This window comes from Cynocephalus volans, chromosome 10 (assembly GCF_027409185.1).
Source record: "Cynocephalus volans isolate mCynVol1 chromosome 10, mCynVol1.pri, whole genome shotgun sequence".
Lineage (NCBI taxonomy): Eukaryota > Metazoa > Chordata > Mammalia > Dermoptera > Cynocephalidae > Cynocephalus > Cynocephalus volans.
This window is the reverse complement of record NC_084469.1, coordinates 59,134,163-59,158,393: the sequence shown is the minus strand read 5'-3', so window position 1 is coordinate 59,158,393 and position 24,231 is coordinate 59,134,163. Positions and strand designations below refer to the sequence as shown.

The window sequence follows — 24,231 nt, the reverse complement described above, 5'->3', positions numbered from 1 at the left end:
AAGCAAAATGAACTCATAATCAAAGCAAAAGGAAAGGAATAATAAAGTTAAGAGCATAAATATAATTTAAAAAAGGAAAACAGTAGGAAAATTAATTAAACGAAAAGCTGGTTCTTTTCTCCCCCTCAGGTTCATAATTTACTGTACAAATTGAGTATCACACGATGAGTTGATAATATCTTCTCTAGGTGTGGGAACTTGACAGATGAGGTACAGTTTAGAATCCAGTTATGTTGCTTTCACAGCTGGAGGTTTTTTAGACCTTAACTTGAACTATAAGATCATCAAAGCAATGCCTCCATATTTGGCCAATACACAGTTCATTCTACCTGTGAGACTGTAAGAGCTGAAGTATTTTTTAATACCAGTGAACTGGAATTGGGCATCAGTTTCTGGACCTGCCATGATTTCGATCTGGCCAAAGCCACAAATTCTGTAGCTGGTGTCCTTCAATGTATGCAGTCACCCCAGGCCCAGCTGGAAGAAGTCCAAAAGCTGGTTGATAATAATATCAGTAAAATTGATAAACCTCTAGCAAGATTGACAAAGATAAAAAGAGATAATAAACAATTTATCAATATTAGGAATGAAGCAGGGGATATAAAAACAGATTTGGAGCAATTACAATAATAATACTATGAATAAATTTCTGTTCATACTACAACTTAGAAAATATGGACTAGTTCTTTGAAAATGATAAACTACCAAAATTCAACTAAGATTAATATATATCCTGAATAGTCCTATAACTATTAAATAAATTAGATTTGTAATTGAAAATGTCCCTAAAAAGAAATATCCATATTGTTTCATGGAGAATTTTACCAAATATTCAAAAAAGATTAGCACAAATTTTGAATAATATCTTCCAGAAAATAGAAGAGGAATGAACACTTACAAACTCATTTTATGAGATGAGACCAGTCTTATCCTATACCAAAACCAGACAAAGAAAGCACACAAAAAGAAAACTACAGCCTAATATCTTTCATGAACTTAGATGCAAAATTCTTCAGTGATAGTTTAGCAACTCAGTGCAACAATGTACAAAATTTCAACCAAGTGAAATTTATTCCAGATATGCCCACTAGCTCAGTATTTAAAAATCAGTCAATATAATCCATCATATAAACAGGCTAAAGAAAAATCATATAATCATATCAATTGATGTAGAAAAAGCATTTGACAACATTCAACACACATTCATGATAAAAACTCTTAGTACACAGGATACTTGGAGGGGAACTTTCTTAACCTCATAAACAGCACCCACAAAAGCCTTACAGCTAACATCATTATTAATGGTGAAAGACTGAATACTTTCCATGTGATACCAAGAAAAGAGCAACGGTGCTCACTCTCACTACTCTTATTCAATATGGTTTTAGCCACTGTAATAAGGCAAAAAAAAAAAAAAAAAAAAGAAAGATATGGATTTGAAAAGGAGAAATAAAACTGTCTCTATTTAAAGATGACTTTATTGTATATGTAGAAAATCCACAGGAATCTACAAAAAAAAATTTTTTTAGAACTAATAAATGAGTTCAATAAGGTTGAAGGATACAAGAGCAACACACAAAAAATCAATCACATTTTTATACACTGACAATGAACTAGTGGAAACCAAAATAAAAACCCAATAACATTTACAATTGCTCCAAAGAAAATGAAATACTTAGGTGTACCTTTAACAAAACATACACAGGATCTATGTGATGAAAATTACAAAATGTTGATGTAAATCAAAGGAGACTTAAATACTTGGAGAGACATGTGTTCATGAATCGGAAGACTCAACATAGTAAAGATGTCTATTATCACTAAATTGATCTATAGATTTAATGGAATTCCCTCCAAAATGTCAGCAAGTTTCTTTTGTAGACATAGATAAGTTTATTCTAAAATTTATATGAAAAGGTAAAGGCCCTAAAATAGTCAATAAATTTGAAAAAGAATAATAAAATGGGAGGAATCACTCTTTCTGATGTTAAGGCTTACTATATAGTTATAGTAATCAAGACAATGTGGGACTGATTAAGAAATAAACACATACGTCAATGGGACAGAATAGAGAAACCAGAAATAGGTACACATAAATGTACCCAGGTAATTTTTGACAAAGGAGCAAAATCAATTCAATGGATGAAAGATCTTTTTCAATAAATAGTACTGCAGCAATTGGACATAATAGGTGACAAAAAAAAAAAAAAGAGAGAGCCTCGACCTAAACTTCACACCTTATAAAAAAACTAACTGAAAGTAGATTGTAGACTTAAATGTATAATGTAAAGCTATAACATTTCTAGAGAAAAAGGAGAAAAGTTAGGGCCAAAGTTGAAGCAAAGAGTTCTTAGACTTGACACCAAAAATAAGATCTATAAAAGAAAAATTTGATAAATTGTGCCACATCAAAATTAAAATCCTTTGTTCTGTGAAAGACCTTATTAAGAGGAAAACAAGACAAATTAAAATTGGGAGAAAATATTTGTGAATCAGATATCCAGCAAAGGACTAGTGTCTAGAATATATAAAGGACGTTCAAAACTCGATATCTGCACCCCCATGTTTATTGTGGGCACTATTCACACTATCCAAAATATGGAACCAACCTAAGTGCCCATCAACAGATAAATGGATAAAGAAACCGTGATATATATACACAATGGAATACTACTCAGCCATAAGAATGAAATCCTATCATTTGGGCAATGAGGATGAGCCTGTAGGACTTTATGTTAAGTGAAATGAGTCAGGCACAGAAAGATAAATGCCACCTATTCTCACTTACATGTGGGAGCTAAAAAAATTGAGCTCCTAGAAATAGAGAGTAGAGGCTGGGAAAAGTAGGGACCAAAGAGGGAACAGGGAAAAGTTAGTTATGGACACCAGCTTACAGCTAGATAGAAAGAATAAGTTCTGGTGTTCTCTGGTAGTGCTACATGTCTATAATTAACAATAAGTTATTGCATATTTTCAAATGGCTAGAAGACAGGAGTTCAAATGTTCTCAACACAAAGAGATGATAAATGTTTGTGGTGATGGGTATGATAATTAACCTGATTTGATCATCACACATTGTATACATGTATCAAAATATCACTGTACCCCGTAAATGTGTACATTAAAAAAAGAGAATGCTCAACACTCAACGTTAAAAAAATCCAGTTAGAAAATGGGCAAAAGACATGCACAGACATTTCACCAAAGACAATATGCAGATGTCAAATAAGCACATGAAAAGATGTTCAACATTATTAGCCACTAGAGACATGCAAATTAAAGCCACAGTGAGATATCACTATATACCTATCAGAATGGCTAAAATAAGTAGTGATGACTTCAAATGCTGGAGAGGATGCAGAGAAATTGGATCACGCATACATTGCTGGTGGGAATGTGAAATGGTGCAGCCACTCTGGAAAATACTTTGGTAATTCATTTTAAAACTAAAAATGGACTTATCCTCTGACTCAAGTATTGCACTCTTGGGCATTTATCCCAGAGAGAGAAAAATTTATTTTCACATGGAATCTTGTACCTTTTATGAATGTTCATAGTAGCTTTATTTGTAATAGCCAAGAACCGGAAATTATTCAAATGTCCTTCAAAGGGTGAATGGTTAAACTGTGGTACCATGAAATGCTACTCAGCTATGAAAAGGAATGAAATATTGATACATGTTGTATTAGTCAGTTTTCTGTTGCTTATAACAGAATATCTAAAACTGGGTAATTTATAAGGAAAATAAATTTATTTCTTACAGTTCTGGAGCCAAGGAAGTGCAAAGTCAAGGAGGTACAGCTGGTGAGGGCCTTCTTTCTGGTGGAGACCCTCTGTAGAGTCCCAAGGTGGTGCAGGGCATTGCATGGCGAGGGATGCAAGAGTGTGTTAAAGTGGTCACTTGCTGTCCTTATAAAGCCACCAATGCCCTTCCCGTGATGTAGAGGATATTATAATCATTTGATCATGATTAAGAAGTTACTATTAAGATAGAATTAAGATATATAAATGTTACAGGACCAAAGTCCTTAGTATAGGAGGTCAAAGCCTACAGTTAGGAGGCCAAAGCCCAACCTTATAGGAAAGAACATAGAAATGCTGAGATCGAGAAAGACCAGGAAACTCACACAGGAGTAAAGCATTTAATGTGGACAAGAGAACTGAAGCAGAACAGGGATTGTTCTGAGGGCAATAACCCTTAATACAGCAAAACCTGAATCGTGGGAAAATATGTGAGTTAAGATTTCCAAGGACATTCTGCTAGATTAGTTAGTACATGGGGGGTGTTCCACGTCTTGCTTTAAGCTGTTTCTTTGAGTTTCTTAAGAAGTCAGATACTTTCATAATTATTTTATTGTTTCTTTTGCATGTCACATAGCTTAGATTTTTGACACTTTTGATGGTAAATTGTTTCAACTATTTTAAGTTATGTATGCTTAGGAGAAAATAGCCACATAGCCAGTTTCTTTATGTTCTTACGATGATTGATTAACCATTTATTTTTTCTTCTGTAATTTCCTTGTCTTTACAATAAAAGCTGAAGCAAAAACTGAGTCAGGACTGTGCCTGTTCTCTCCTTTCTTGGAGTTTCCTTGGTGCGGTCCCTTCAGGCTTCTCATTGCTCTTAACCCTCGGACTCTGAGTAATCTTTGCGTCTCTGTCACTCTGCTGACTGTGACACTGTGATAATCCATTTATGAAGGTATAGCCCTCATGGTCCAATCACTTCTTAAAGGCCCCACTTTTCAAATACCATATTGGGGATTAAACGTCAACATGAATTTTGGAGGCAGAAAAATCCAACCTATATTACATGCAGCAACTTGGATGAAGTTTAAAGAAATTATGCTGATGGAACAAAGCCAATATGAAAAGGACACGATACTGCATGATTCCATTTATCTAACATTCTTGAAATAACGTACCTATAGAGAAGAGGGAGGGTGTTGTGGCTGTAAAGGGGTAGCACCAGAAAGTGTGATTGTGGTGGTGGTATAGCATTGAGTTACACACACACCACATGACTGCATGTGTACGCATGCAAGTGCACGCACAAATAATTAGCGAAATCTGAATAAGCACTGTGGATTGTACCAATGGACTAGTTTCTTAAAAATCACAAAGAACCAAAATTCTTTCCTGGTTTTGATATTGAATTATAGTTATGCAAGATGCAAACACTGGTGGAGGCTGGGTGAAGGGTGCATGAACATCCCTGTACATTTCTTTGCAACTTTCTATGAATCCACAATTATTTCAAAATAAAAAGTTAGAGGTAGTTTATGGACCTCTGATGTGGATCCTGTGAATGTTCACTGCAATGCATCTCGAATTTGCATCTTTGCATGTGTGATTGCATAGTGATATCACATGACTGCTCTTAACAAGGGTATTAGTGGAAATTTTTGGTACACTTTCTGGAGCAGGTGGTAAATGAAGGGAACCAGGTTAGAAGCAGAGTGCTGGGCCTGGCCTCCCCAGGCCGAGTAAATTTTTTGGTTTGTGCTTTCTCCATATCAATGTCCAAGACAACAAACTGTTTTTATCTGAAGTCTGGAGAGAAAGTGGGCCAGGGGAACCATACCCTGTCCTTCATCCTCTTCTTTCCCAGTTGGACTATGACCCTACTCACTTTTTGGTTTTTGAAGGAGGGAATGTATTGGTTCCCCCGCCCCCCACACTATTCTCTGCCATGCAAAGTCCAGAAGTATCTTTCTAGGAATGAAACTTGCTTCTCTTTCAAAAAGAAAGGTGCAAATCAATAACATTCTCACCTGTCTCCAGGATTCCTGCCTTTCTCTCCTATAAGTTAGGAGTTTCAAACAATCAGGTTACGTACGAGAGTGAAGTGGACTGGGCCTGAGATGATCTCATTCATTCAACATGTATTTATGAAGCATTCCTGTGCCAGATTGTGTACTTGTCAATGGATTTAGCAAAAACCAGGATGGGTGTAGTCCTGTCTTCTAAGAACTCACAGTTCATAGGAAGCTCTTCTTAATGGGATTAAAGATCAAAGGGTGTGCACATTAAAATTATGAGGTAAACTTTACAAACTGTTGTATAAATATTGTGTGTGCTAATTTTGCATCACAGACCAGACTTCAATGTGCCCCAGAAGCACGATCCTACCCCGGAGAGACAGAGCTTCACCTCATTCATCAGGAGTTGTGGCTGTGTCCGGGAGTGATGTCAAGGGTGACCAGGACAGAGACAGTGGGTGCAAGGACAGGGCAGAGAAAAACCTGATGGATGCTCAGATACAAGATGTGAGGAGGCGTCTGACACATTCAAGGCAGGGAAGGCCCCCCATTAGGACTTGGGTGATCTTTACACTGGGCATCCCAAGAAGTGTTAGTAGGTGACTGGCAAGGACACCAGATAAAGTGGACCTGGTCTTCAGGAAGGGCTGGGTCTGTAGGATCAGAGTTGCCTCTGTGTGTGAGGGCCCCAGTCCCTTCTCTTCCATAGGGGAAGTCAGACCCTACCTTAGGAGACAGATCTTCAGGCCCCACTTGTCTCTCAGTAATTCGTTTGCCTTGTGGGAAGGATGAGAAGACGGGAAAGCCTCTGACTCCAGGCATGAGTCTTGGCCTGGAAGAGCTGGCAGAGTCACCCAGGGAATCAACTCAGACCATCTTCCTGGGGGCTCAGCTGGGGATTGAGGAGCAGGATGCTCTGTTCAGGGGGTGCTCCAGTCTGGGTGATGGGTGTGGTCAGGCATGAGGGTCAGAAGTTGATCATAAAAAGTCCCCACCGTGTTGTAGACAGAGGCAGTGTCCTGAGTCGCAGGAGACTCACCAGGAGACTCTCCCTGAGGCCACACTTTGGGTGCAGCATCAGCCATGCAGGGAGTTGCAATGGATGTGCCAACAACCCTAACGTCCAGACACGTGCAAAGAGCTCATGACATATAAATCAGAGAAGAATCATATCCCTCTAATAACATTCTCCTCGCTGCATCTTTCTCAAGTAGAACAGAAATGGGCGGCTTTTCTAGCAGTCCCTTCTTATCTGCGTCCTCCCTGCTGCAGCACCTGGGAATGAGTGTCCCTAAGACACTGTCCGTGGTTCTGATGATCAGGAACTATAGAAGGGTTTGGGGTTGTGATCTTCTAGTTCAGCCTGTTTCTTTTATTCTTAACAACTGAGCATTATTACCAAGTATAAAGTGGGGAGGTATGGGGAGTATGAGGTACCCTTCATCTCTATCTCTTAGGACCTGGAGGGTGCTTTGGATCTCACTACAGGAACTGACACCACAGTCAGGATGACCTTGCCCAGGTGCTCATGTGCAGTTTCTAGGGAACAATGATGATAAAATGACCTTGAGAGGTGTGGTGGACAGGACAAGGGCCTCTCAAAGATGTCCACATCCTCATCCCCAGAATCTGTAAATATGTTACAAGGGAAAAGAGACTTTGCAGATTAAACAAAGAATCATGAGATTGGGAGATTATTGTGGTTTATCTAGCTGGGTTCAATACAATCACAAGGCCCCTTCTTTAAAAATGAAGGGAGAGACAGGAGAGTCAGAGAAGAAGGAGGAGATGCGAGGGTGGAAGCAGAGCACAGAGATTTCAGGGTGCTGCACTTTTGGCTTTGAAAGTGGAGGAAGAAACCACAGCCAAGGATGCAGGCAGCCCCTGGAAGCTGGAAAAGGTGAGATAACAGACTCTTTGGAGCCTCCACAGAATGCAGTCAAGCTATTACCTTGTTTGCATTGTTTTATGCTACTAAATTGTGGTAATTTATCACAGCATCATTAGAAACCTAGTACAAGAGGTGTCACCTTAACTAATGATGTGTGCAAGTAGGATAAGGAGTGAGTTGGAGCTAAATGATGATGTGAAATTTTGCAGATTGTTTTGTAACCTCTCATCTCCTGACAGACAACACTCAGGCAATGGCAGAACATCCTTGTAAACTGTGCTCTGTGCTGTAGTGCACAGACCAGCTTGTTTGTGTGAATATAGGAACCTGATCCAAGTGAACCTACATGAGGATGTCACCTTTCATGGGGACCCTCAGGGAAGGACTTAGAACTGCTGGCCCAGGTATATGGAGGAAGCTGCATGTGGGGCACAAGTGGAAGAGGGCCTGTGGGCAGGTGAAGGAGGAGCCTGGATGAGTTTTGGGTGGGGAAGCCCTGCGCCTCTGCCCTGGACACTTTTGTGTGGAGACGAGGCTTGTTTCAGTGAGATCCATGTCAGGGGCAAAGTGAAACCAACAGGAAGTGCAAGACTAGAGGTCTTGGGCAGTGTCTGGGAGTATCTATTTGGGGCCTGAATGCTGAGTCTGTCTCCACCTTAGTTACTCTTACAGCCTCTCTCTGTGTCACCCTACTCCATCTCCCTCCCCACCCACTTACACACAGTGGGTAAATATGTCCTGAATGCTGGTCTTTGAGATGGTGGAGAAACCCCTGGGCTTGGGCTAGACATGTGGGTCCCTAGTGTAGTATGAAGACAGCTGAATGCTCTCGTGACTGGGCGGTGCTCTTACGAATCTCACCCTTTTGTGTGTATGATCCTACCCCATATCGACTCCCAACTCCCAATTCCTGTGTCCCAAGGAAGAGAGACTGGGGTTGGGACAACTTAGAGGTAATATTTTCTCTGTGTGACCCAGGAGAGAACTGACCTAAAGTTTCAGGTGAATTTCTGCTAAGTTCTCATGGACAGAAAGAGAGCCAATGAGGGGAAGGGTCCTCTTTATTCAGATTCTTTCCAGGTGATCCATGGTGGGTCACAGGCCCATTTACCTTTCTTGGAAGCCCTCTACTTCCTGGTGGGATTGGCGGCCTTTGTCCTGACCTATCCAGAGCCCAGGGCAGCCTGTCTGGGTCTCCAGAAATCCAGGAGGGAACCTTTTCCCTGGCTCAAGGTCCCAGAGACTTCTCAAGGCTCAGAGCTGATTCTCTGGCTCAGGATCCATGTCCTGCCTCCTCCACAGTGTTTAGGGTCTGGGGAACTTTCCCTCAGGCCATAAGGAACAGTTCCTGGAGGAAACTAGGAAGCCACATCTACCTTGTGGTCGATCTGGCAGTAAATGTTTATGTCAATGTGAGTAATTTCTGCAAAAAGAGAAGATGCCTCTACCCCTCTGGCCTCCTCAGAACATGTTCCAGCATTTCCCAGGCTCTGGGCCACCCAGACTGCTCTGTGGCTGAAACTGGCTGTGCTCAGGGGGGTTTCTGCTCCTAGGACCCCACCTCCTCTACTCATTGCCATCTGTTCCTATTTTCACTGCTATTTCATGAATCTCAAAGCACAGCCTGGTGTGAAGTGGGGGCAGATCCTGGGTCCCCCTTGGACTTGTGGGCTCAGAACATTCATCACCCACACTCACCTTGTAGATGGGAACAGCTGCCCTGGGGCTGGGTAGGGGGACAGGCAGGGGCAAGAGAGAGCAGACATTAGGGGACAGGGAGGGGGAGGGCCTGGATGGGCAGCCTTTGTCCTTCCTCTTCTCACACATACACCTGACCTGTCACAAAATCTCTGTCCTCCATCTCAGATGGAGTAACCACCAGGGCAAAGCTGAGCTCCACCCAGACCACAAAAGAGGTTGGGGGTAACTCTCCAACGCTGAGAGTCCCAGGTCTGTGGGGACACCCCTGGAAGATGTTTTGTTGCTCACAAGTCAGAGTTGGGTAGTGGGGGTCAGTGTTCTGGGAACAAATTGGGTTCTTACCCCTCACTGTTAGGTGGTCCCTGTCCTCTTCCAAAGCTACCAGGGTAAAAGCCCTGTCCCTGGGACAGCTGCAGGTACTTGCTTGTCTCCTCCCCTGCTGATGCCTGTGACCTGTGTCCACAGGGAACATGCTCTGAGCTCCAGGTGTCACATGGAGGTGATGTGCTTCTATCATATGTTTTCCCCCATCCATTTAAGGAGTATCTATTTATTTATTTATTTATTTATTTATTTGAGTTTTTTAAAATTTATTTATTTATTTATTTATTTATTTATTTATTATTTATTTATTTTTATTTTAATTTTTTTAAGTTTTATTTTGTCGATATACATTGTGGCTGATTATTGCTCCCCATCACCAAAACCTCCCTCCCTTCTCCCTCCCCCCCTCCCCCCCAACAATGTCCTTTCTGTTTGCTTGTCGTATCAACTTCAAGTAGTTGTGGTTGTTATATCCTCTCCCCCCGTTTTTTTTTTTTTTTTTTTGTGTGTGTGTGTGTGTGTGAATTTATATATTAATTTTTAGCTCCCACCAATCAGTGAGAACATGTGGTATTTCTCTTTCTGTGCCTGACTTGTTTCACTTAATATAATTCTCTCAAGGTCCATCCATGTTTTTGCAAATGGCAGTATTTCATTCGTTTTTATAGCTGAGTAGTATTCCATTGTGTAGATGTACCACATTTTCCGTATCCACTCATCTGATGATGGACATTTGGGCTGGTTCCAACTCTTGGCTATTGTAAAGAGTGCTGCAATGAACATTGGGGAACAGGTATACCTTCGACTTGATGATTTCCATTCCTCTGGGTATATTCCCAACAGTGGGATAGCTGGGTCGTATGGTAGATCTATCTGCAATTGTTTGAGGAACCTCCATACCATTTTCCATAGAGGCTGCACCATTTTGCAGTCCCACCAACAATGTATGAGAGTTCCTTTTTCTCCGCAACCTCACCAGCATTTATCGTTCAGGGTCTTTTGGATTTTAGCCATCCTAACTGGGGTTAGATGGTATCTCAATGTGGTTTTGATTTGCATTTCCCGGATGCTGAGTGATGTTGAGCATTTTTTCATATGTCTGTTGGCCATTTGTATATCTTCCTTAGAGAAATGCCTACTTAGCTCTTTTGCCCATTTTTTAATTGGGTTGCTTGTTTTCTTCTTGTAAAATTGAGTTCCTTATATATTCTGGATATTAATCCTTTGTCAGATGTATATTTTGCAAATATTTTCTCCCACTCTGTTGGTTGTCTTTTAACTCTGTTAATTGTTTCTTTTGCTGTGCAGAAGCTTTTTAGTTTGATATAATCCCATTTGTTTATTTTTCCTTTGGTTGCCCATGCTTTTGGGGTCGTATTCATGAAGTCTGTGCCCAGTCCTATTTCCTGAAGTGTTTCTCCTATGTTTTATTTAAGAAGTTTTATTGTTTCAGGATGTATATTTAAATCCTTAATCCATTTTGAGTTGATTTTAGTATACAGTGAGAGGTATGGATCTAGTTTCATTCTCCTGCATATGGATATCCAGTTATCCCAGCACCATTTGCTGAAGAGGCAGTTCCTTCCCCAGTGAATAGGCTTGGTGCCTTTGTCAAAGATCAGATGGCAGCAAGTGTGTGGGTTGATTTCTGGATTCTCTATTCTATTCCATTGGTCAGTGTGTCTGTTTTTATGCCAGTACCATACTGTTTTGGTTATTATAGCTTTGTAGTATAGCTTAAAGTCAGGTAGTGTTATGCCTCCAGCTTTATTTTTTTTGCTGAGCATTGCTTTGGCTATGCGTGGTCTTTTATTGTTCCATATAAATGTCTGAATAGTTTTTTCCATTTCTGAGAAAAATGTCTTTGGAATTTTGATGGGGATTGCAGTGAATTTGTATATCACTTTGGGTAGTATGGACATTTTCACTATGTTGATTCTTCCAATCCAAGAGCATGGGATATCTTTCCATCTTCTTGTATGCTCTCTAATTTCTCTCAGCAGTGGTTTGTAGTTCTCATGATAGAGATTTTTCACCTCCTTAGTTAACTCAATTCCTAAGTATTTTATTTTTTTGGTGGCTATTGTAAATGGGCAGGCTTTCTTGATTTCTCGTTCTGCATGTTCACTATTGGAGAAAAGAAATGCTACTGATTTTTGTGTGTTGATTTTGTATCCTGCTACTGTGCTGAAATCATTTATCAATTCCAACAGTTTTTTTGTAGAGGTTTTAGGCTGTTCGATATATAGGATCATGTCATCTGCAAACAGGGACAGTTTGACTTCCTCTTTTCCAATCTGGATGCCCTTTATTTCCTTCTCTTCTCTGATTGCTCTGGCTAGTACTTCCAACACTATGTTGAATAGGAGTGGTGAGAGTGGGCATCCTTGTCTAGTTCCTGTTCTTAAAGGAAAAGCTTTCAGCTTTTCCCTATTCAGGATGATATTGGCAGTGGGAGTATTTATTGCGCATCTGTTTCATGTCAGACATTGGGCTGGGCCCTGGGAATCCCACAGAGAACAGAACAGACATGGTCCCTGTGTTTGTGATTTCCCTGTATGGGCATCATGGAACTACGGAGTTAATGATCATGGAGAGAAGGGCTATGCAGGGACAGTGTCTGGGGAGTCTGGAGCCTGTGATGGGCTGAGCTGGCCTAAGGATCATCGGGTGCTCCCCTGAAAGTGTCCTTTTGGCTGAGACCTGAAGACGAGTGGACGTTCCCAGGGAAGGATGAGGGATGTGGAGGCAGGAGCTGCCTGCAGAGGGAGCGGCCTTCAGGTGGGAGATGCCAGGCTGGAAGGAGGAGGAGACAGAGCATTTGTGGGGGGCTTGGAGAGCGAGGAGGACTGTGGACTGACCCAAGGCTGGTGAGGGTCAGACCCTGCTGGGCTATGGGTCATGCTGAGGGGGGTCTGCAGCCCCCCGAGAAGCCCCAGGTTGTGGCGGATGGTGAAGAAAGTGTAGACGGCAGAGGCACCATGCCAGGCTGCATGTTTTATTCAGCACAAATCTGCAGGCATTTCCCATGGGTCCCATATCATGTTACTGCTCCACCACGTTGCAGCTTCCTGAAGCTCAGTCTTTGTTTCTCCAAGTATGCTTGTTCCTTCCACGTTTTCAATGAGATGCCCAAACTGAGATTTCCAGCAATATGTATTCCTTTGTTTTTATCTCTAGTAATTTTTGCCATGCTCACCGCTGGGGACAGTGATGTCTGGGTCTGAGCACTGGTTGGAGATCTGTGAGTAGAAGAGAGAGGTGCAGGAGGGGAGGTCAGTGTCAGGGGAGCAGAGGGGAAGGATGGAAAAGTCAACTTCACTTCTCACTTCCTGGGCCTGGGGACAGGACAGGGGACCCTGGCTCAAGGACACACAGCACCACACCCCTCTCTCGTCCCTGGGTCAGGTGAGGTGGGAGCTGCTTCCCCTTCTGCTCACCAGCACCTGGTCTCGCCTGCTGAGACGGCTTCACTCTCAGTCCCGCACTGGGCTGCACCCCACAGAGCCTGGTTTCCTCCTCTTCCTCCTCCCCATTCCTGGGTTTTCTTTCCTGCACCTTCTCCCTGGGCCTCCACTGACTTCTTTGGTAAGTGGCCCCACCTGCGTCCATTCCAGGCAGTTGCCCCTGTTGTCACTGCCCCTGTACAGGCTCTGGCCTCACCAGCCTCTGCCATGTGTTCTGAACCCTGGTGCCTGTGAGAGAAAAAGGTAAGTAGAGATTGACACTGTCCAAGGTGCTGCACTCTCTGCACAGCTTGGGAGTGAGGGGCTCTGATGTGTCATCAGGAAAGAGGCCCCCAGTGGGGAGCTGCATCTCAGGGGTGCCCAGATCACAGGGGCCCCCTCTCCAGGGTCGGCTGGACCTGTGGACTACAGGCACCCAGCTCAGTGTTGTCAACCAGCTCCTCCAGCTCCGCGTTCGTCTCTGTAGCTGATCCTTTTGTGTTATCCCTGAGCCCGAGACAGAACCCTCCTTACAATGCCCAGATGGTCAGAGTCCTGCATGGAGACCAAATGGAGGGTCCTGTGTCCTCACACAGAGTGTTCAGGAGACAGATTTCATTACCTCCCATTCCCTAACCCTATAACAAGAACTGAATAGTGGGCAGGATTCCAGCTTCTCCACATTCTTGTTAACACGTGTTATTTAACATTTAAAAAAAAATTATAGCCATAATAGTGGGCATTGTTAAACTAAATAAAAAACTGAGAGAGGCTCTCTGAAAAAATAATGAGTTCAGTCGGGAATGGGATGTTGCAATGGGAACTCATGTGTGATAGTAAACTCTGTGCGTATTCTGGAAGGTAAAAGAAGACAAAGATTTTTAAAGAAAAATGGTGGAAGATCACATAATTGCTTTGGGATAATTATTTTTACCTACAGAAATCAATAACAAAAGTGATGCCACTCCAAGGTTAGAGAGGCAGTTGCTTGGCAGATGTTCTTGAAGAAATATTTTTTTGGTTATAAAGGCTTTGTGTGCAGTTGTGGTTTTGCAGAGTCCTTTGTAATAGTTCTTGTTATCATCGTATGTCCAGAGGAACACCTCCTTCAGGCTTTCCCCGCTCTATTTTTCAGAGTTTTTGATGCAAATGATTCCATTTGAATCTGACAACTTTCACAGCATGTAGTTTTACCTTATTGTGATTTTTTAAAAAAGATTAACATTTTAATATGCAACTTATAAAGTTAAAAATTCTGTGTACAAAATCTTATGTGTATGGAGTTTATATATCCCCATTCTTATGGCTGTGTCACCATACAGATTTGCCTAAAACTAGAATCCTATAAACACTTGGGTTCTTTTTACTTCATATTAAGTCTTGGAACCCACACACTAATACATTGGTTTTGAAATATGAATTACAAAGAAATAAAACATAATCATGCAGGCATTTTTTAATATAAGAAAATGAGATAAAATGTGCTACTAGATCAACATTTATCTATTCCCTAGTTACCTAGCTCTGTTCAACTTCCTACACTGCTTTCATACGGATGCGTGCAAAACTAGCAGATTATCAATTTTTAAAATAACACTGAAATACTACAGTCTGATAATATTTAGGGATTGGGAATGTAACTAACAGCCTTCGCCTGATGATTATTTCTGCTTTTGCAGAAACCTCAATTAAAACTAAAACTCACAGAAATGTTAATATTATAATTTCTAAGTTTATAGTGTCTGCATCAGATGGGACACTTATGATTTAAAAAACAAAACAAAATGGTGTTTGACCTTTAAGAATATATTCTCTGTTCTGAGAATGGCAGAGGGGAAATCTGAGACAAACCATTAGAAGTTTATCCATTGTTCCTGCTAAGGAAGCACTTGCACACTCTCAATCTGTTTAAATAAAGATACCTAAGGGTTTTATAAGACATGTACGATAAGCTATTCACCTTTAAAAATCTTTAAAAAAGTAACAAATTGAGGGTGTCAGCGACTTCCCTCCTTTCTCAAGTGGCTAAAGTCCAAGAAAAATAAAATGCCAATGTCTGAAGTATTTGTTCATTGTTTCAGAGGCACTAACCCAATTGTTGGTTAAGGGTTAAATATGAAAATAGCCCAGATCTGATTTAAATAATAAATAGAAGGTAGGTATTCCAGTATATATAATTTCTGCCTAGATGGAGGCTGGACTAGAAAACTGCTTACTTCCCCACTTATTGCTTTGAAATCTCTGCACATATTTAAAATTCTGACACAGAACAATTCGATTTCTACGGTGGAAAAGCATTGTATTTGTGCCACTTTGAAGGTGAAAAAAGAAGGTACACTCTTGATCACTCAGAGGAGAGCTGCTGAGACTCTCTTCTCCACAAAACTCAAACATTCACAAGAGACCTCACTATCACATTCATCAAAACAACCCCCGTTTGGTATTGTTGGCAGCTCAGGAACAACTCAGTAGCTATTGTGAATATTCTGGGCTGTGCACCTTGAAACAATCCAAACCAGCTTCTTAAGATCTGGTTTGAGACATTCAATAGAAGAATATTTAGCCAGGCATTTAGAAATTAACTACCTCCAGTAAAATAATTCAGCACAATTAATCTTGGAATGTTTCCTAACAAGCAGGAGAATTTCCAGGAATTCAACAGATTTCAAAGTTTCTATTTCTAAATTCAGAAGGCACAAAGCTAATACAGATGATTTTGCTTTTGAAGAGACAAGTCGGCAGTTGAAAGCTTTCAGCTGAGCTTCTAGTTTATCAAGGCTCAGTATTTCTTTCCTTTCTGAAGTATGACAAAGTACAATAGTATGGTAAAAGTGCAAAAAGTTCAAGGCAGTAGTAGCGTCCAATTCGTAGTGCAATTTTTCTGAAATTATTTTTTCCATCCGTTTAATGTCTGAAGAAGTACATTTACATTGATTAATCTAGATCACATCATGGGTGGATGGCATGTTGGGTTCTTCTTTAACTATTCTAGTAGCCAGCAAAAAACAACAGACTCCAATGCAAGACAAATGTTTAGGTTACACCTTTATAAGAGCCAAAAAACTGTCCAAAATATTGACAGCCAAGCCCCCCCCCCCCAAAAAAACCCCAAACCAAAAACCAAAAAACCAAACCCAACAAACGAAAAAACCAGTTTCAGAGCAAGATCCAAAAAAGTTAGTTAAGCTCCTTAAGTCTTCCACTTCGGCCTTGCTCAGTCTTGGACACTGTCATCGTTCTCCCGGGTGGCCTCGATCAAACTCAGCCCTTATTCTAGAGGTTGGAATCTCTGTTCTTGTTCCAGCGACAGGTTCAACAAACCGAGCAACTGGACCCCTTCACGACCTGCCAAGTACTCTGCCCCCAAATCCCGCATCTCCAGGGAGGGGTGCCCCAGCCCACCCTGGTGAGGAACAGGTGAGGGGATCGGTCACCTCTGCGGGACCCCAGGGCCACCCTCCGCAAGGCCGGGTAGGTGTGGCAGGGGGAGGTGCCTTGGTCACGCCTGCCAGCCAGCGCTGCGTCAGACCAGCCAGCCCCGGCCTCTCGCCACTTCACAAACAGGAAACTGTCCTCGGGCGGCTGTGTCCCCACGCTCCACCCACCTGAGGCCGCGAGGGGAGGACCTTCTGCCCGGCGGACTGCACCCGGGGCAACGACTGCAGCGCGATCGTGTCGGAGACGCGCCCCCACCGACGCGCAGCGTCGCGGTCCTGAGAGGACTGGGCTTGGCGGAGGCGGTCGGACCTGTCTCCGAGGTCGGGGACCCGCCCCCTCGGCGGTGCCCCGGGACCGGCATCCTATCCTTACCTTCTGCCACCGCCGCCTCGGACTCAGCCCTGGCTGCATCCCGCTCCCCGCACGCCCGCCCTATTCTGGGGCGCAGCGCCGCCACTCGGACCTGCTCCCTCACCTGCACCTCCGTCGCCTCCAAGCGGAGGTCCAGGCCTCACGGTGATTTTGATTTGCATTTCCCTAGCGGCTAGAGATGGTGGGGACCTTTTCATGTGCTTATCGACCATTTGCACGTCTTCTTTGGAGAAGGGTCTATTTAAGTCCTTGGCCCGTTTTATTGTTTTCAATTTTGTTTGTATTTATTTTTGTGGGGTACAGTGTGTCGTTTCAATGCATGTATATGCTGCCCTATGAGTCACTTAGGGTAGATAGCATAGTTTTGTACCCATTAGTCCACGCTTCTCCTCTCCCTTCCTCTTCCCCTCCCAGCCTCTGGTCACCCTTATTCTACTCTCTACTTCTATGTGAACCAGTTTTTTTTTTTTTTTTTTTTTTTTTTTTTTTTTTTTGAGTACACATGTGAGTGCGGTACTTGTCTTTCTGTGCCTGACTTACTTCACTTAACGCGATGGTCTCCAGTTCCATCCATGTTGCTGCAAATGACAGGATATCACTTATTTTTATAGCTGAATAGCATTTCATTGTGTACAGATGCCACAGTGTCTTTATCCATTCATCCGTTAATGGGCATTTAGGTTTATTCCATCTCTTGGCTACTGTAAATAGTGTTGCAATGGACACAGGAGGGCAGGTGTCATTTTAACATATTAATTTCATTTCCTTTGGGTCTATACACCCAGTAGTGAGATAGCTCGATCAAGGCAGATCTACTTGTAGTTCTTTGAAAACCTCCAAACTTTTTTCCACAATGGCTGTACCAATTTACATTCCTACTAATAATGTAGGAAGGTTCCATTTTCTCCACATCCTTGTCAGCATTTGTAATTTTCTGTCTTGTTGATAATCGCCATGTTAACTGCGGTGAGATGATATCTCATTGTGGTTTTGATTTGCATTTCCCTGATGATCAGTGATTTTTAAAATTTTATTTATTTATTTTTTTATTGAAACATAATTGATCATGCATATTTGTGGGGTACAGAATCGCCTGCTAGTATTTACATACAACATGAGATGATCAAATCAGGATAGTTACAAATTGAACTCGTTCTTTCTGTCCATTAACCAATTCACCTAATCCCCTTCCTCCTCCTCTTTCCCCCTTCTAATAACCATAGCTCTGTTCTCTCCTTCTGAAAGTTTAACATGTTATTGTGTTTGTTCCCCCCCCATCCCACTTATGAGTGAGCACATGCAGTATTTCTCTTTTTGTGCCTGGCTTATTTCACTTAATATAATTTTCTCCAAGTTTATCCATGTTGCTGTGAGTGGCAGAATTTCATTCTTTTTTATGGCAGAGTAGTATTCCATGGTGTGTATATATATATATATATATATATATATATATATACCACATTTGCTTTATCCAGTTGTCCATCAATGATGGACACTGAGGTTGGTTCCATACATTGGCTATTGTAGATAGAGCTGCAATAAACACAGGAGTTCAAGAATCCCTTCCACATGATGATGTCCATTCCTTTGGGTATATACCCAGTAGTGGGATTGCTAGATAGTATGGTTGTTCTAACTGCAGTTGTTTGGGAAACCTCCAAACTTTTTTGCATAATGGCTGTACTAATTTACAATCCCACCAACAGTGTAGAAGTGTTCCCTTTTTCTGCACCTTTGACAGCATTTGTTGTTCTCCATCTTTTTGATAATAGCCAGTCCAGCTGGCTGAAATGACATCTCAATGTGGTTTTAATTGCATTTCCCTGATGATTAGTGATATTGAGCACTTTTTCATGTGCTTGTTGGCCATTTGTGTGTCTTCTTTTGAGGAAAGTCTATTCAGGTCTTGCGCTCATTTTTTAATTGGGTTATTTGTTTTTTTTTCCTGTTGAGTTGTTTGAACTCCTTATATATTCTGGTTGTTAGCTCCTTGTCTGATGTGTCCTTTGAAAACAGTTTTTCCCCTTCTCTAGGTTGTCTCTTCACTCTGTTGATAGTATCCCTTGCTGTGCAGAAGCTTTTTAGTTTGATGTGGTCCCATTTGTGTATTTTTGCTTTAGTTTGCCTGTGCCTTTGTGGTCTCATTCAAAAAAGTGCTGTCCACTCACATTTTTGTTTTGTTTTGTTTTTGGTGGCTGACCTGTATGGGGATCTGAGCCCATGATCTTGTTGTTATAAAGCTGCACTCTAGAAAACTGAGCTAACCGGCCAGCCCTAACTCACTTTTTGTGTAGCATTTCCCCTATGTTTTCTTCTAGTAGTTTCATAGTTTCAGGTCTTAATTTAAGTCTGTGATCCATTTTGAGTTGATTTTTGTGTATGGTGAGAGATAGAAGTCTAATTTCAACAATCTGCATATGGATACCCAGTTTTCCCAGCACCATTTGTTGAAGAGGCTGTCCTTTCCCTACTGTATATTCCTTTTTTCTCCTTCATTCTGTTGATGTGATGTATCATGCTTACTGATTTGCACATGTTGAGCCATCCTTGCATCCCTGGGTTGAATCCCACTTGATCACAGTGAATGATTTTTAGTGTGTTGTTGGATTCTGCTTGCTAGTATTTCATTGAGGATCTTCACATCTGTGTTCTTTAGGGATACTGGTCTGTAGTTTTCTTTTTTTGTTGTATCTTTTTCCAGTTTTGCTATGAGGTTAATGTTGGCCTCATAGAATAAGTTTGGAAGTATTCTCTCCTCTTCAATTTTTTGAAAATGTTTGAGAATAATTGGTATAAGTTCTTCTTTAAATGTTTGGTAGAATCCAGCAGTACAGCCATCTGGTCCCGGGGTTTTCTTTGTTGAGAGACTTTTTATTAGTGCTTCAGTCTCATTACTTATTATCAGTCTGCTTAGGTCTTCTAGTTCTACAAGATTCAACTTTGGTAAGTTGTATATATCCAGGAATTTATCCATTTCATCCAGGTTTTTCATTTTGTTTGCATACATAGTCTTTAATGATCCTCTGTATTTCTGTGGTATCAGTCACAATGCCTCCTTTTCCATTTCTGATTTTATTTATTTGAGACTTGTCTCTTTTTTTCTTCTTTAGTCTAGCTAAAGGTTTATTGACTTTATTTACCTGAAACACCAACCCTCTTGGACCTGGAGGGAAGTGCCAGCTCCTGTGGCATGCCCCATTGAGGTGAGCAGAGGAGACCTGCATGGCTCTGGGTGCTCATTCTATGCCACAGATTCTGGAACAGAACCCAAGGTGGTGTAATATAGACACTACAACACCTACTGTCAAGCAACGATACTGTGTGTCACCACCACAGTAGGAGCTGGAGGCACTCTACAGGTAACCTACTGCTCACTTGACTATGCTGATATAAGAAGAGTCACCAATGAAGCCTGCAAATAGAGGAAGAAATCTTTATCGTCAAAGCCAACCTCAGTCTAATAGAAGGAGCAAACCCTCTACCAAATGACCAAACATCAACAACAACAACAACAAAAAAAATCAAAAAACAAAAACAAACTAGAACTACAAATAAACAAGAAGATATGACACCACCGAAGGAATGCAGTAATGCTCAAATTTCAGACTCCATGGAACAGGGAATTCTTAAAATGTCTGAAAAAGAATACTGAGCAATGATCTTAAGAAAACTCAAAGAAATAAAAGAAGACTCAATTAGAGAACACATTGAAACAAGAAAAAGTACCCAGAATATGAAGGAGGAAATTTACAAAGAGGTTAACACTTTAAAAAGAGTGTAGCAGAACTCCTAGAAATGAGAGATTCACTCAATGAAATAAAAAAAACAATACAGACAGCATGAGCAGGAGGGTAGAACAAGCAGAAGAAAGAATTTCCGATCTCAAAGATGGTCTTTTTGAAAGAACCCAGGCAGACAAGAAAAGGAAAAAAGAATATAAAATAATGAGGAAAATCTAAGAGAGATAGCAGACAACCTCAAGTGCTCTAACATCTGAATTATGGGTATTCCAGAAGGGGAGGAGAAAGGAAAAGGTATTGAAAACCTATTCAAGGAAATAGTAACAGAAAACTTCCCAGTTGTAGGGAGAGATATATATCTTCAGATCCAGGAAGCTCAAAGGTCCCCAAACAGATTTAATCCAAAAAGATCCTCCCAAGACACATTATAGTAAAATTTGCAAAGCTGAAAGACAAAGAGAGAATTTTAAAAGGAGGAAGAGAAAAGTGTCAAGTCACCTGTAGGGGAGCTCCCATCAGATTAACAGCAGACTTCTCAGCCACAACCCTACAGGCCAAAAGAAAGTGGAATGATATATTCAAAATACTAAAAGAAAAAAATTTCCAGCCAATAATTCTTTGCCCAGCAAGGCTTTCCTTCAGAAATGAGGGAGAAATTGTGTATTTCCCAGAAAAGCAAAAGTTGTGAGAGTTCACCCCACACAACCAGCCCAGCAAGAAATCCTCAAGTGAATCCTTCATCTGGAATCTGAATAATAATGACGACTATCACAAATACACAAGAAAGACAAAAACCCACCATTAAAACAAAAATGCCAGCAAGAAAGAGAAAGAAGCTAAATAATGCCACCTTAAATTTCCAACTAACATTGAAGAATAGAAATAAAAGGGGAAGTAATGGCCAAAAAATTATTTCAACCATCTAAACAAGAGGGAATTAAAGGACAGGAATTAAACAATGCTTGTTAATAACTACCCTAAATGTGAATTGATTAAATTCTGCATTGAAAATATACAGACTGACTGATTGGATTAAAAATCTAGACCCAAGTGTATGTTGTTTTCAAGAGACCCACCTTACCTGTAGAGACACACACAAACTAAAAGTGAAGGGATGGAAAAAGATATACCATGCAAATGGAAACCAAAAATGAGCAGCAGTAGCTATTCTTATACTGTACAAAATAGACCTTAAACCAAAAAACATAAAGAGACAAAGAAGGCCACTACATAATTATAAAAGGATCTATCCAGCTAGAAGACATAACAATCATAAATATATATGCACCCAATACTGGAGCACCCAGATATATAAAGCAAACACTCTTAGGAAAAAAAAAAAAATTACAGGCTAATTTCCTTGATGAACATAGATGCAAAAATCCTCAACAAAATATTAGCAATCAGAATACAGCAACATATTAAAAAAAGTATACACCATGATCAAGTGGGATTCATCCCAGGGATGCAAGGATGGTTCAACATATGAAAGTCAATAAAATGTGATGCACTGCATCAAGAAACTCAGCGATAAAGACCATATGATTATCTCAATAGATGCTGAAAAAGCATTTGACAAAATTCAACATTTCTTCATGATAAGGACTCTCAACAAATTAGGTATAGAAGAAAAGTATCTCAACACAATAAAAGCCATCTACAACAAGCCCACATCCAGTATCATTCTGAGTGGGGAAAAACAGAGGACCTTTCCCTTAAGAACAGAAATAAGACAAGGATGCCTACTCTCACCACTTCTATTAACACAGTACTGGAGGTACTAGCCAGAGCAATCAGGCACGAAAAAGAAATAAAGGGAATCCAGATTGAAAAAGACAAAGTCAAACTTTCTCTATTTGTAGATGACATGATACTATATATAGAAAAACCTAAAGACTCTATCCAAAAACTCCTAGAGCTGGTTAATAACTTCCATAACATTGCAGGATACAAAATAAATGCTCCCAAATCAGTTGCATTTATATACTCAAATAATGAACTAACAGAAAGAGAAATAAAGAAAGTAAGCCAATTTACAATTGTCACAAAAAATAAAACATCTAAGGATTGATTTAACCAAGGAGGTGAAAGATCTGTACAGTGAGAACTGCAGACCACTACTGAAAGAAATTAAGGAAGACACAAAAAGATGCAAAGATATTCCATGCTCTTGGATTGGAAGAATTAACATTATAAAAATGCCTATACTACCCAAAGTGATCTACAGATTCAGTGCAATCCCCATCAGAATCCCAGTGACATTCTTCACAGAAATGGAAAAAGAATCTTAACTTTCATATGGGGCAACAGAAGGCCCTGAATAGCCAAAGCAATCCTCAGCAAAAAAAAAAAAAAAAAAAGCTGGAGGCATAACACTACTTGACTTCAAATTATACTACAAAGCTATTGTAACCAAAACAGCATGATATTGGCATAAAAATAGACACTTAGACCAGTGGAGCAGAATTGAGAACCCAGAAATCACCCCTCAGGCTTACAGCCATCTGATATTGGACAAAGGCAACAAAAATCTACACTGGGGAAAAGACTGCCTCTTCAAGAAGCGGTGCTGGGAAAATTGGATATCCATATGCAGAATAATGAAGCTGGATATGCACCTCTCACCATATACTAAAATCAACTCAAATGGATTAAAGACTTAAGTATAATACCAGAAGCTGTAAAATTACCAAGGGAAAATATAGGTGAAACACTTCAGGAACTAGGTCTGGGCACAGGCTTTATGAACATGAGTCCAAAAGCAGAGGCAGCAAAAGGAAAAATAAATGAATGGGACAATATCAAACTAAAAAGCTTCTGTACAGCAAAGGAAACAATCAACAGAGTGAAACAACCACCACAGAGTGGGAGAAAATTTTTGCTAACTATGCATCTGACAAGGGATTAATATCAATAATATACAAGGAACTCAAACAATAACACAGTAAAAACCAAATAACCCAGTTAAAAAATGGGCAAAGGAGCTGAATAGACATTTTTCAAAGGAAGATAAACAAATGGCCAACAGGTACATGAAAAAATGCTCAACATCACTAGTCAACAGTGAAATGCAAATTAAAACTATAATGAGATACCACCTCACCCCTGTTAGACTGGCTATAATAAAAAAGATGGTAAATAACAAATGCTGACAAGGGTGTGGAGAGAAGACAATGTTCTGACACTGTTGCTGGGACTGTAAATTAGTTATAACCATTATAGAAAACAGTATGGAGGTTTTTCAGACAACTACAGATAGATCTTCCATATGACCCAGCAATCCCACTTCTGGGTATATACCCAGAGGAATGGAAATCATCACATTGAAGGGATAACTGCACTCCCATGTTCATTGCAGCTCTGCTTACAATAGCCAAGATATGAAACCAACCTAAATGTCCATCAATGGATGACAGGATAAGGGAACTGTGGTATATATACACCATGGAATACTACTCTGCCATGAAAAAGAATGAAATTCTCCCATTTGCAACAGCATGGATGAGCCTGGAGAAACTTATGTTGAGTGAAATAAGCAAAGCACAGAGGGATAATGA

General features: G+C 40.7%; 2 pseudogenes; both read right to left on the bottom strand.

Moving 5' to 3' along the window:
• Nucleotides 1-228: 228 nt before the first annotated feature.
• On the bottom strand, nt 229-405 carry LOC134386843 (ATP synthase membrane subunit K, mitochondrial-like; annotated as a pseudogene).
• Nucleotides 406-12,334: 11,929 nt separating this feature from the next.
• On the bottom strand, nt 12,335-16,500 carry LOC134387424 (cyclin-G2-like; annotated as a pseudogene).
• Nucleotides 16,501-24,231: the final 7,731 nt, after the last annotated feature.